Raw genomic sequence first — 14,381 nt, 5'->3', positions numbered from 1 at the left:
GGTTTTTAAGTTGACATTTATCATGTTAGTGCATAAATTATACGATTAATCTTCTATCTTACTGCGTATACAGTGCTATGCTTAGATGAATGCCACGGCACATATGCGGAATTTGAATTTCAAACATAAATTTCACTTATGTAGCATTTATCTATCCATAATAGTATACACACTATCAATATATACAAGATTTATTCTAAATTATATAATGCAAGTGTCATAATGCCATTAGTTATTGACTTTTTGTAGTGGATCAATCGTAGCTTTAGCCACTATCATTTAGTAGTAGGAGTACAAGGTATGAATAACCTTTAATCATTCATTGCCATTTATATATTACCAAATTTTAGTCACAAGTTATTCTAACTCCAAAATTCTAAGAATCTTGCATGTAATACTTTGAAGAAAAAGGAAGAAGAAAATAATGCTTCTTTGGAGATTAAAGAAAAATAGTTGTATTCAAGAGGCCAAAAGTAAAATTTAACTATAAATTCATGAGAAAAAAGGACAATCATAAATTGAAGTACCATCACAAAATTGGCGAAACAACATGTGTCTTTTTTTCTGATTTGGAGAGGTTCCAAATTAGATAAATGCATCTTAAGCAAAAATGTCTCATGTACCTGGATATAGCATTCGCGTGTGGAACTTGAGACATAATCCATTAATTACATTATAAGGCAATATACAAGTTAACATATATAATTACATTACAAGGCAAAATCAAATGATCCAAACAGGAACTTAAATGCTTGTCAACAAGAGAAACGTGCCATGTCTTCCAATTTATCAATAGCCCCATGTATTGCCATGATCTTATTCAAGAAAATGTTAACAAAAGAAGTATATGTTGGCTAATAAATATGCATGTATTTATCTATTAGCTTGAATATGTTAGCATAGTATAATACATTTCATGATATCATTAAGTAAATAGTCTAAGTGCATATTCGTGAAATGTGATCATCAAATTATATAGAGTCAAATTCATATACATTGTGCTCAATCTTTTCATATTAAACTCGATACACAGTTAGTTCTCTCTAATTATAGACAATTTAGAAATTTAATTTTAACTATTTCTCTTGTCAAGGGGCCAAATATTCATACTCCCAGGAAAAACTTGAAGGACTGTAATCCTAAATATTCCTCCTCCTAATGATTATGACAAATATTCATAAAAAGTCAAGATTAGCCCCCTTGACTGTTAACAAGTAATGAAAATTTTAACAAAATCAAAGTATTGCTATCAATTGACTGTATCACATTTTCATAGATAAATAAATGAAATGCATATATCTAGCTCTGACTTCTTGTTTTGGATTCAGGAAAGAAAGTATGTGATGGATTATATCTTCTGGCAACACCATGGCTGCCACAGTTTTTTGTTTATCTCATTCTTCATGCCACTTTGCATAAGTCTTAATTTTGAAATTTGGATCCCCCAAAATGTTTCCCATAGAACGCATGTATATTTGTTCTGAAAAGTACACTTTCAATATTGTTAAAGTCATAAAAAATCATAAGACAAAGAATATATGAACCACTTAAATCAAACACAATTGCTCCTCCTACAAGATGTCTTTTTAGTGTTCAATCTCAATTTTCTAATGTTAAGAGTTAGAATAAAAGCCAATTCTAGAGTTTGAAAATTCACATTAGTAGTTTACACTATCAAAGTATATGTGAATTACTTAAATAATTGAACTATCTCCAAGCTCAATTCAAGCTATCCAAGTCACCTCTCCCACCTACAATGAGAATTTAATATACTTAGTTTCGTATCCTTGTGGCATGAGAATGTTGATCCTAGTTCTAGAGAAAATTCTAAAACTATTATGAAAAAAAAAAAGTTTTCTATTTGAGGGGTTGTTTGTGTTGGGGTTTCTAAGAATAGGTAGTTCGCATTTGCCGAATGCGAGCTCACTGAGATCGCATTCAGCAAATGCGATTTATTATTGAATTTCTGATTTTGCAAAAATCTAAAAAAAAAAAAAAAAATTTTGCTTCAGACCTCGCATTTGTCAAATGCGAGGTCAGGCATCCAAACCTCCATCTTTGCACTTTTGAATCAGGTCCGGCCACATCTGCGTTTCCATGTTTCCAATAAATTTCCACACACTTAACATAAATAGTTTGCAAAAAGCGTATAAATGCATGTAAAAGTTAGTACTAATATGTCTGAAGCTGAAGTCCAGGGGAGGAGAGCTGTACGGACTTGCGCAGTGCTGTGAGGATAATGGATGGCATCAGAGATCAAAACTTTCCGTTTGCCATCGATCACTAAAGCATGGTGATCCAACGTAACATTGGCAGCGAACGACGCCAAAACGGCGGAAAGAAAAACAATTATGAACAGGAAGTTGTTCCTCTCATTTTCTGCAAATTTAGCTCCTTCGTTCTGCTATCTTTTTTTTTTGGTTTAAAAAAAAATGCTAGTAGTTGACTTGGAAGGTATTCAAATGGTATGTAATTAATACTAATAAATTAGAATTTTAATGGCGGGTATAAATTTCAGTAGTAGAAGTAGACGGCTTTAAGAAGGGAATCGGGAGGAAACAGAGGAGTGAAGGCAGGCAGCTATGGTGAGCGGGGAAGGTTGTCTGACCTCGCATTTGACAAATGCGAGGTCTGAAGCAATTTTTTTTTTATTTTTACAAAATTAGAAATTCAATAATAAATCGCATTTGTGGAATGCGAGCTCACTGAGCTCGCATTCGGCAAATGCGAACACCACTTAGACAGAATGCTACACTCAAAAAGCCCTATTTGTAGAAAAATTTTAAATTTCATCATAAATTTAGAAATTTCTCCCTAGTTCTATGGTCCTAGTATATAGAGCTCATAAAGAAAGCTTTTTGGATGAACAAGAACAAGGCAAATGGTGCTTGGATGCAAGGCAAACAATTACATGTCTATTTTTCTTCATCCGAACTATTCAAACAAACCGAAGATCATATCTTTGGATAATTGAGCATCCTAGTTCAACTTCAACCTCAACATTGAACAGATATTACTCAAAATTACAAGTCGTTCAGATGGTCCAAACATTTAATAAGCTAACTTCCACTACCTCATTAGGAACTCAACCATAAGGAAAATAATACTTGGGCATCACATGATATATTCTGCACATGACAGTTTAATTACTAAGTTGTCACATTTCTCAATTAGATAATTCTTTTCTAGGTTAAGATTGTGAGAATCCGAAAATTTTCTTGTTTATCTAATATTACAAGTTTACTTAAATATTTATTTACTCATTTTCTCTGAATTATTTATTTCGACCATTTAAAATCCATTTATATGAAACAACGCCTCTTTTATATTTTTAAATCGTTTTGTTGGAAAATTCACTTTTCAAAAATTCGTTTAGTTCGGAACAACGAGTGCACGTCTTTCGAGGCTATACTTGAATCGGAAGTGTATTAATATTGGAGAGTTAAGAATGATCAATGGTAGATTAAGAAAGGTTAATTGAGGATTTAATACTCGACTCATGTAAAGACTCACAAAAAAATTTATCTATTTTAACTCCAAATTTTAGCTCATTTAATTATTTACTTGGCCATTTGCTCCGATTATTATTTTCTAACCTTTTTAGACCTAATTAAAGGGGTCTATGGCTTAGTTATATTCTTAAAGTGACTCGTTTCAAAATTTAATTTGCGAAAGCTCGTTAAGTGAAAATAGTAAATATGCGATTGGAGTACATGATTGAATCGAGTACAATAAGTTTGAAAAATTGGAGACTTGTACAATGGTCCTAAAATAGGTAATTTTAGGTTTAAGTACTCAAGTGATAGTTAGTGATACGATCGTTATAAGAATTTCTCGAAGGTTTCACTATATCGCGCCTAAATTGGAAATACGCGTTTTCACGCGCGCGATCAATTGAGGTACTTTAGACCCTTATTTTGAAACAATTAAGAGTGAATAATATTTGTATGAATATAAGTGCACTAGAGGTTTAGTGCACTAGTGAAACAAATGCGAGAGGAATCGAGCACGAATCGCGCGCAAGTGCGCGCGTGTAAAAGAGTTGACTTTTGCATCAACATGGGCCACACGTTTGAAGCTTCGCAAGGAAGCTGAAAATTGATCAAATTTCCCTCTCTCTTCCCTCTCATGTCAGCCGGCCAAGGAGAGCAACAAGAATACCAAGTTCTTTCAAAACTCTCTTCACCAAAATCATCATCAAACTTCACTCAAATCCTACCAAATTTTCACAGCACTTAGCTCTACACCTAAGGATCATTTTGAGCTGCAAAGGGGAGCTGAAAATCACGGTTTTGCTGGAGTAAAGGAGGCCGAAATTCTGCTTGAACATCAAACCAAAGTAAGTGATGATCAACTCATAGAATCTTGTCTTTTGGAAGTCATATAGCATGATTAAGCTCTAGCATGCCTTTGGTTAGCTTGTTTATGGTGTAAAATAAAATGGGTGGGCTCTATGAACTCCCACATTTGTCTTGGGGACTGATCTCATGTTTGATGATGGATTTAATGTTGGTTTAGTGCTCAAAATGGTAGATTAATGGTGTATTATTAGTAGAAACTTCAAGGGGTGCATGGAGTAAAAAGTTTCGATTCTGCCCCTACTTTGAACGTATCTATTTCTAAGAAATTTTGGGGTTTTAATGGCTCGTATATGATGTTTATATGTTGTATAGATGGTGTACAAAATTTCATTGAAAAATATTGAGGTTTGATTGGTCAAATGAATTATTTTCGTAAAGGTAGCAGACCTGGAAACTGTTCCCGTAATGCTCAGACCAGCTTTCTTGTTTCGTTCATAACTCTGTGCTCCGACGTCGAAATTGAGTGCCGTCAGTGGCATTTGAAACTAGACATTTCCACCTTTCCAACGGAATAAAATTCATGTTCTGATTCCATGTATGTGAGCCGAACCAACCATTTAAATTCGGCTGTTCTGTTTCTCTGTTTTCCTGAAACGAAATGCTGAGGCTGCAACCTGTGGCTCGAATTCGAGCTAGTTGTGTGCCGAATTTCAAAATGATTTCTTCTGTGAAATTATAGCTCTATGAATTTATTTTCCAACGCCATAAACCATGCTCAATTCCGAGTTAATTTGAGTGATTTGTGATCAAAATATGGAACCTACCCTGCTCTTGAAAACCCTTACTTTTGGACAAAATTGATGCAAGGCTTGGCTTAGACTTGCTAATTGAATTTCTTGGTGTTAATCACCCAAAAATGTTGTTTTGGACAAAATTGATGCAAGGCTTGGTGTAGACTTGCTAATTGAATTTCTTGGTGTTAATCACCCAAAAATGTTGTTTTGGGATGCCCTTAGACCTTTTCTATGTAAATAGACCATGGTTGAGGTACCCTCTAGGTTAAACGTTTTGAAAACGGCAAAACGGAACTTACAAGGTAAATTGCCTTGGAAATTTTGAAACTTTGGTGATTTAGTTCACCAAGTTTCCATGCATATTTATTCATGAAATTTGGTAGAGGAGTAACCCTAATATGGTAGTATGTCCATACCAAATTTGGTGCTATTCCAAAGCCGTTTCGATGTTCAATCAAACTTCCAAAATTCATGATTTAAGCTAAAAAACCCTTGTTTATCAATAAAATTTTGGTAACTTTGGGTCACCATATCTCGGCGTTCGAAACTCCGTTTCTTGTTCCGCTTGTTTTGTTGTAAACTTGGATTACAACACTATTAGAGTTACAAATTTCAACGGCTAGTTTCACTCAAGTGAATTTTGCCGAATTCTCAAAGTTGGCCAAAAACCAACTTAAATCTGCCTTATGAATCAAAACAGCAACTTTGAACTCATTTTTGAATGTTTTCCATTTGGGATCTTAGAAAAGTGTATTCTAAGAAATTTTAGTACTTTCAAAGAGGTTTCCAATGGCATCCAGTTTTCCAATTTCTGACATGTAGAATCGGAGATACGATTTTTCAAAGTATCGTATCAAACCTAAATTTTTTTCCCAAATACCAAGGGAAGGGAGTTTTCAAGTACTCCTTATTCCTTCAATATTTCTTGAACGTTTTATACTTGATTTTCCAAAATGAAACTCGATTACCGTGTACTTTAAGAAACTCCATTTAAATCTCGATTTACGAGTAATTGAGGTTCATTTTCATGAAATTTCCTTAGATTGTACTAGTGTACAATCTTTCTTGATAATTGGGATATATGAGTGATACTCCACTATTATGTGCTTAGGCGCACACGAGGACCCTCAAGAGGATCCCACGGTGAACGCTTAAATTTCGGTTGAAACTACTTCTACTTGGTAAGTGTCAAGTGTATGGCTACTTGAACTCTATAGACTTGATTCATGCTTGGCTTACCTGATTACATGTTTAGCCTACTTGATTTTTGAAAAAATGGAGTCGAGTGTGTACTTTATCGCACTCGTTCTCATTTGAAACAAATGACTCATGTTTAACATGTTTTGCCTGGTTTACATGACCTGAAATACATGCTTAAACCTGTCAAATACTTGAATACATGACATGGTATGCTATGGCTGCATACGTCGTTGGAGTGAATCTCCTCGACACTTATATGATACAAGAGGGACGCCCAAACTCATAGGCCGACCTTGGAACTCGAGCAGGCATGGGGTTGGTCGGGAACCTTGGTGAGCCATGAGAATCACATGATAAGCTTGATCTATTTGAGAGATCTTGCTTGGCATACTCGTGGAGTATAGTCTTATAAATGTCGTGCGGGTCCGAAGCGGTGTAGGGTGGACGGATGAGAAGTAAGTGGTGATCTACAGTTTGGAAATATCAACCCGGTTGACGGAGAGTCATCGCGGGAAGATATACGAATGAACTGGCAAAGCAAGTGGAACTTAACTCTTGAGAGCTACTATATCCTTGAATTGTTTCTGCTTATTTTCACTGGCTTTATTAATTACTTGTAATTATCTCCTGAACTGTTATTTGGGACTGTTATCTGGACTACGTGCTTGCATGTGTGTTCTTGGCCTCACGAGCGTTTTGCTCACCTTGTAGATTTATTTTCCTTAACAGGATTGAACTCGGAGATGTATTGGAGAAACCCTCCTGATGTACTTTTGTTTAGGATTTCTATTATATGTTGACTATGCCCCTAGTTTTGGGTTGTTCTTTTGGAATTGAAATGTAACTTTTGGGGTGTGATGTATATTTGAGATTCATGATGTACTTTGAACACCCGACGTGCGGGTTGGATAATGGATGACTATTGTTAAGCTTGAACGCTTCCGCATTTACTATATTTAAGTTATTTACTTGTGTTGTGTAGATCGATAATAAGTTTGAATAGAATTGCTTGAGTCCTGGCGAGAGCTAGGCAGGCGTCCCGCGGATACCCTTTGGTTCGCCTTAGGGAGAAGTGGGGGCGTTACAGTTGGTATCAGAGTTTAGGCTTTAGATCTCTGTAGTGTATCCTAGGTTTAAACGTTTAGGATGCCGGACTGTGGAATTGGATTGAATGTTAAGTGACTGCTTGTGAAAATGAAAATTAGAACCTAGGTTTGAATTAGTGGACGACAAGGAGTCTTGATCTTGTATGATACATGTGGGATAGTACGAAATGATCAGATCTAGTTTATTAAATATACTTGGACTTACATGAGTTTTTACTTTTAAGGGTAAGTTACGGGAGGTAAGGGTGATATTAAATGGTCTCGGAATGCCTTCCGGTTGCCCATTCTTGAGAAAGACCTAAGGGAGCATTGGAGAGATAATCCAATTCACGAAACTAGGATTTCATGTGATTTTCAAAGGACTTGCTCGCATCCAAATAATGGGGTGTTAATAGTGATCGATCATTAAAAGTGGCTATCCGAGAAAATTAGGGTAACTCGAGGGGATAATTGAGAACTGGGGGCAATTGCGGATGCCTAAACTACTAGAATTTCTAAAGTGGAGATTGAGATATTTCAGGAGCGAGGAAGACAAAGGCTCCTTGTGAGAAGCTTTAAAAAGCTATGACCCGACTTGTTAGGGTAGTGTCCGAAATTAAAGACAGGATGGATAAGTCGATGACTGGGTATGTTACCTTGGTTGAGCAAGTGGAGAATGATAAGATATTCGATAAGGGACATGAGATCTAAAACTCCTAGTACTGGAAATGAAAATGATTCTACGGAGGTAGTAAGATTTTTGACTCCGCCAATCACTAAATTAGTGATTTAAACTATTTTAATCGTTTTGCCAAAGATAGACGAGGTGGCACTCGCTTAAAGGCCATTGCATTTTGTATCTTGTTTTACTATGTTTTCTATATTTTGAGGCAATTAGAACGTTACTCATGACATGCTTGACTTTACTGCTTTACGATTTCAAATCCATGATTGAGTTGTACACATTTGCGATTATTTCGGTGTCTTTCCTTTTATTCTTGTATTTATTTGGCGTGATAAAGGTATCACTTTTCAAACTCCGTTTATGTGCACTCACTTTATGTCATGCCTTTAAACATGTTAAATTTATGGGTGGCCAAAGGAGTGAAAAAGGATTAAGGGCGAGGAGTTAAGTAACTCCAAGCTCAAGGGGGTGATTATAGAACGATTGCTGGACTGAACCAAAATCCTAGAAATGAAGGGAAATAATCGTATAGTTATTGCTATTAACCAGATGATTGATGCTCTAGCACGATTAGTGGAGCACTAAAGCTCTAAACCAATCAACCCACCTGGGGACCCAGCGAGATGTGAAAATGAAATGATTCTTGAAGTGTACCTATCTAGATTTCACGGGGAACCTAACCTCGAAATAGTAAGATTGATTTAAGAGGATACGATAAGACACTAGTGAGAGTAAGATGTTATGATCTCTTCTCGAACAACTTCGTAGACAAGTATTGGAGAGTGAACTAAGACATGAAAATTTTATATTAAGGAATGAGGTCCCTCTATCTGGTTGTGTTTGTATGTAATAATAGTAATCTCATGGAGATTTAAGAACTCGCCCGTATTAAGCAGAGAATAGTTGAGAATTGCATTTCGGAGTAACCTATAAGCAAAAGAATGCAAAAGTATTAAGACTCGAGCTTCCATTATGAATAGCTACTTATTTTGAACCTTTGATTTACCTGGCAGGCTAGTATTTGACTTAAATCAACTGGTAAGATGACAACTTTGGAAGAAATGTGTAAGGAAATGGATGTTCTTCGAAATGAGGTAGAATTTCAAAGAAAATTGGCTGACTACTGGGAAGGACGGCGGAAACAAGAATATGCAGAGAAAACTGAGTTGCTATGCCAGAACGTAGAATTAGAGAAGAAATACAAAGAAAATCCTCAAACTGGTCAAACCGTCATTTCTCACGTGAATTGTGGATACTGTGGCAAGATTAACAATACCGAGGACAAGTGCTGGAGAAAATAAGAAAAATGTCTGAGATGCGGTAGTACCGAGCATAAGTTTTCGAATTGCCCCAGTGCATCTAGAAAGAGGAAATGCTCAACGGCCAGTTAGACTCGTCACAAAATAATCGAGTGTCAGAAAGGGGTCTAAGTGTTGGAAATTTTCGAATAGGGGTAGATAACTCCACTCGAGGGATAGAGCTTATAACTTTACCCTAGATTAGACTAGCACTTTTGGAGATTTAATCTTTTGTATAAGGGAAAATCTTTTGTTATTTTGTATCTTGGTAACTCGGCATGTTTTGCTATACTTCCGTTGTTTCCCTTCCCCTTTTGAAATGGTTTGATAAACTTATCCCAACTTGATGTATTTATTATGATCTTTATAACATATGAAACTTTACTCCGCTTTTAATTGATTTTATGACTTACATATATATTCAAATCTTGCCCCACACTTTAGATTTATAATAAGACATGAACGGCGTTAGACGTGATCAAGATTGGGCTTGAGAATATAGACCACCCTGAGGTCTTGGAGGCGACCAGGGATTGTGACCAAATTGAGAACTTGATGTTGAAGTTGAGATCCAAAGTTTGATCGCCAATTTGAGATATTAAAAGTGGTGAGATTTGGGTTAGTGAAAGGAAATATTTGATGGATTGAATGAGACTAACGATTAAGGACCGGATATCATATTTGGAATGGACGCTTGAGGCTATATATATATATATAAATTATCGAGATTTGAACGATGTGACTATTAAGAATAAATACTCCGTAGTCTCACATAAATGAGAATTATAATCAAGGGCCAGGAGCAGCGCATAAGGGATTTAAAGTAGAGTTACTACCAACCGCGAATCCTAGGAACTGATGTGTTTAAAACCACTTCCAATTCAAGATGGGGATGCTTGAATTTTCAATTATGCCCTTTGGGTTGACTAATGCACTAGCAGCAATTATTACCTTAATACATCAAGGTTTTAAATCGTAATTGGATTAATCTGTGGTGGCATTTATTGATGATATATCGGTATATTCTAAGATTTAAGGAGATCATGAAAGATACTTGCTAATGTTTTACAAACCTCAAGAACGCACCAATTTTCGTTAAGTTCAATAAATGTGAGTCCGATTGGAAGGAAATAGCCTTTCTAGGTCATACAACATCTAAGAAAGGAATCGTTATTGACTCAGTTATAGTGGATGTTGTTTAAGAGGAAACGACTAGAAAATTCTATCGAAATTTGGAGTTCTTGGAGGTAGTCGAACCTTTCCTTTGATTTGATCAAGGAATTTTCCAAGAGTGCAAGACTTGACAAGTTATTTGGGATTCTAGATGTAAGGATGATTTTGAAAGTGAAAAATGTTTAATCGATAGACTTGTGTTAGCCCTACTGAGCTGAGGAGGCAATTCTATGATTTATACAGATGTTTCAAATGATGGTTTAGAATGTATACCACTAATACATGATAAGGTGATTGTATATGCCTCTAAAGGTTCAATATCACGAGAGAAAGTAGCCAACTCATGATTTGGAGTTAGTGGCTATGATATTCGCATTAAAGAAATAGAGACATTTCCTATATGAGGAAGACATGAAGCCGATTAAGCTACCATCCGACTTGGAAGTTAAAATGCATATTGGTGATCAAAAATTTGATTGTTAATTGGGCGGATAGAAATTATGAGATACGAATTGGAAAGTGTAAGTTATTGGTTAACTTGCTAAGAATGACTATTGAGAGATGTGATATTTTTCTAAGTTTGAATTTCGAGGACGAAATTCCTTTTAAGGAGGGGAGGATGTGAGGACCCGAAAATTTTCTTATTTATCGAGTATTACAAGTTTACTTAAATATATATTTACTCATTTTCTCTGAATTATTTATTTCGACCATTTAAAATCCATTTATATGGAACAACGCCTCTTTTATATTTTTAAATCGTTTTGTTGGAAAATTTACTTTTCAAAAATTCGTTTAGTTCGTAACAACAAGTGCACGTCTTTCGAGGCTATACTTGAATCGGAAGTGTATTAATATTGGAGAGTTAAGAATGATCAATGGTACATTAAGAAAGGTTAATTGAGGATTTAATACTCGACTCATGTAAAGACTCACAAAAAAAATTATCTATTTTAACTCCAAATTTTAGCTCATTTAATTATTTACTTGGCCATTTGCTCCGATTATTATTTTCTAACCTTTTTAGACCTAATTAAAGGGGTCTATGGCTTAGTTATATTCTTAAAGTGACTCGTTTCAAAATTTAATTTCCGAAAGCTCGTTAAGTGAAAATAGTAAATACGCGATTGGAGTACATGATTGAATCGAGTACAATAAGTTTGGAAAATTGGAGACTTGTATAATGGTCCTAAAATAGGTAATTTTAGGTTTAAGTATTCAAGTGATAGTTAGTGCTACGATCGTTATAAGAATTTCTCGAAGGTTTCACTCTATCGCGCCTAAATTGGAAATAAGCGTTTTCACGCGCGCGATCAATTGAGGTACTTTAGACCCTTATTTTGGGACAATTAAGAGTGAATAATATTTGTATGAATATAAGTGTACTAGAGGTTTAGTGCACTAGTGAAACAAATGCGAGAGGAATCGAGTACGAATCGCGCGCAAATGCGCACGTGTAGAAGAGTTGACTTTTGCATCAACATGGGCCACACGTTTGAAGCTCCGCAAGGAAGCTGAAAATTGATCAAATTTCCCTCTCTCTTCCCTCTCATGTCAGCCGGCCAAGGAGAGCAACAAGAACACCAAGTTCTTTCAAAACTCTCTTCACCAAAATCATCATCAAACTTCACTCAAATCCTACCAAATTTTCACAGCACTTAGCTCTACACTTAAGGATCATTTTGAGCTGCAAAGGGGAGCTGAAAATCACGGTTTTGCTGGAGTAAAGGAGGCCGAAATTCTGCTTGAACATCAAACCAAAGTAAGTGATGATCAACTCATAGAATCTTGTCTTTTGGAAGTCATATAGCATGATTAAGCTCTAGCATGCCTTTGGTTAGCTTGTTTATGGTGTAAAATGAAATGAGTGGGCTCTATGAACTCCCACCTTTGTCTTGGGGACTGATCTCATGTTTGATGATGGATTTAATGTTGGTTTAGTGATCAAAATAGTAGATTAATGGTGTATTATTAGTAGAAACTTCAAGGGGTGCATGGAGTAAAAAGTTTCGATTCTGCCCCTACTCTGAACGTATCTATTTCTACGGAATTTTGGGGTTTTAATGGCTTGTATATGGTGTTTATATATTGTATAGATGGTGTACAAAATTTCATTGAAAAATATTGAGGTTTGATTGGTCAAATGAATTATTTTCGTAAAGGTAGCAGACCTGGAAACTGTTCCCGTAATGCTCAGACCAGCTTTCTTGTTTAGTCCATAACTCTGTGCTCCGACATCGAAATTGAGTGCCGTTAGTGGAATTTGAAACTAGACATTCCCACCTTTTCAACGGTATAAAATATATGTTCTGATTCCATGTATGTGAGCCGAACCAACCATTTAAAGTCGGCTGTTCTGTTTCTCTGTTTTTCTGGAACGAAATGCTGAGGCTGCAACTTGTGGCTCGAATTCGAGCTAGTTGTGTGCCGAATTTCAAAATTATTTCTTCTGTGAAATTATAGCTCTATGAATTTATTTTCCAAGGCCATAAACCATGCTCAATTCCGAGTTAATTTGAGTGATTGGTGATCAAAATATGGAACCTGCCCTGCTCTTGAAAACCCTTACTTTTGGATAGAATTTATGCAAGGCTTGGTGTAGACTTGCTAATTGAATTTCTTGGTGTTAATCACCCACAAATGTTGTTTTGGGATGCCCTTAGACCTTTTCTATGTAAATGGACCATGGTTGAGGTACCCTCTAGGTTAAACGTTTTGAAAACGGCAAAACGGAACTTACAAGGTAAATTGCCTTGGAAACTTTGAAACTTTGGTGATTTAGTTCACCAACTTTCCGTGCATATTTATTCATGAAATTTGGTAGAGGAGTAACCCTAATATGTTAGTATGTCCATACCAAATTTGGTGCTATTCCAAAGCCGTTTCGATGTTCAATCAAACTTCCAAAGTTCATGATTTAAGCTGAAAAACCCTTGTTTATCAAGGAAATTTTTTTAACTTTGGGTCACCATATCTCGGCGCTCGAAACTCCGTTTCTTATTCCACTTATTTTGTTGTAAACTTGGATTACAATACTATTAGAGTTACAAATTTCAAAAGCTAGTTTCACGCAAGTGAATTTTACCGAATTCTCAAAGTTGGCCAAAAATCAACTTAACTCTGCCTTATGAATCAAAACAGCAATTTTGAGTTCATTTTTGAATGTTTTCTATTTGGAATCTTAGAAAAGTGTATTCTAAGAAATTTTAGTACTTTCAAAGAGGTTTCCAACGGCACCCAGTTTTCTAATTTCTGACGTATAGAATGGGAGATACGATTTTTCAAAGTATCGTATCAAACCTGAATTTTTTTCCCAAATTCCAAGGGAAGGGAGTTTTCAAGTACTCCTTATTCCTTCAATATTTCTTGAACGTTTTATACTTGATTTTCCAAAATGAAACTCGATTACCGTGTACTTTAAGAAACTCCATTTAAATCTCGATTTACGAGTAATTGAGGTTCGTTTTCATGAAATTTCCTTAGATCTTCCTTGATAATTGGGATATATGAGTGATACTCCACTATTATATGCTCAGGCACACACGAGGACCCTCAAGAGGATCCCACGGTGAACGCTTAAATTTCGGTTGAGACTACTTCTACTTGGTGAGTGTCAAGTGTATGGCTACTTGAACTCTATAGACTTGATTCATGCTTGGTTTACCCGATTACATGCTTAGCCTACTTGGTTTTTGAAAAAATGGAGTCGAGTGTGTAATTTATCGCACTCGTTCTCATTTGAAACAAATGACTCGTACTTAACATGTTTTGCCTGGTTTACATGACCTGAAATACATGCTTAAACCTGTCAAATACTTGAATACCTGACATGGTATGCTATGGCT

Source organism: Coffea arabica, chromosome 2e (genome assembly GCF_036785885.1).
Source record: "Coffea arabica cultivar ET-39 chromosome 2e, Coffea Arabica ET-39 HiFi, whole genome shotgun sequence".
Lineage (NCBI taxonomy): Eukaryota > Viridiplantae > Streptophyta > Magnoliopsida > Gentianales > Rubiaceae > Coffea > Coffea arabica.
This window is presented reverse-complemented; position numbering follows the sequence as displayed.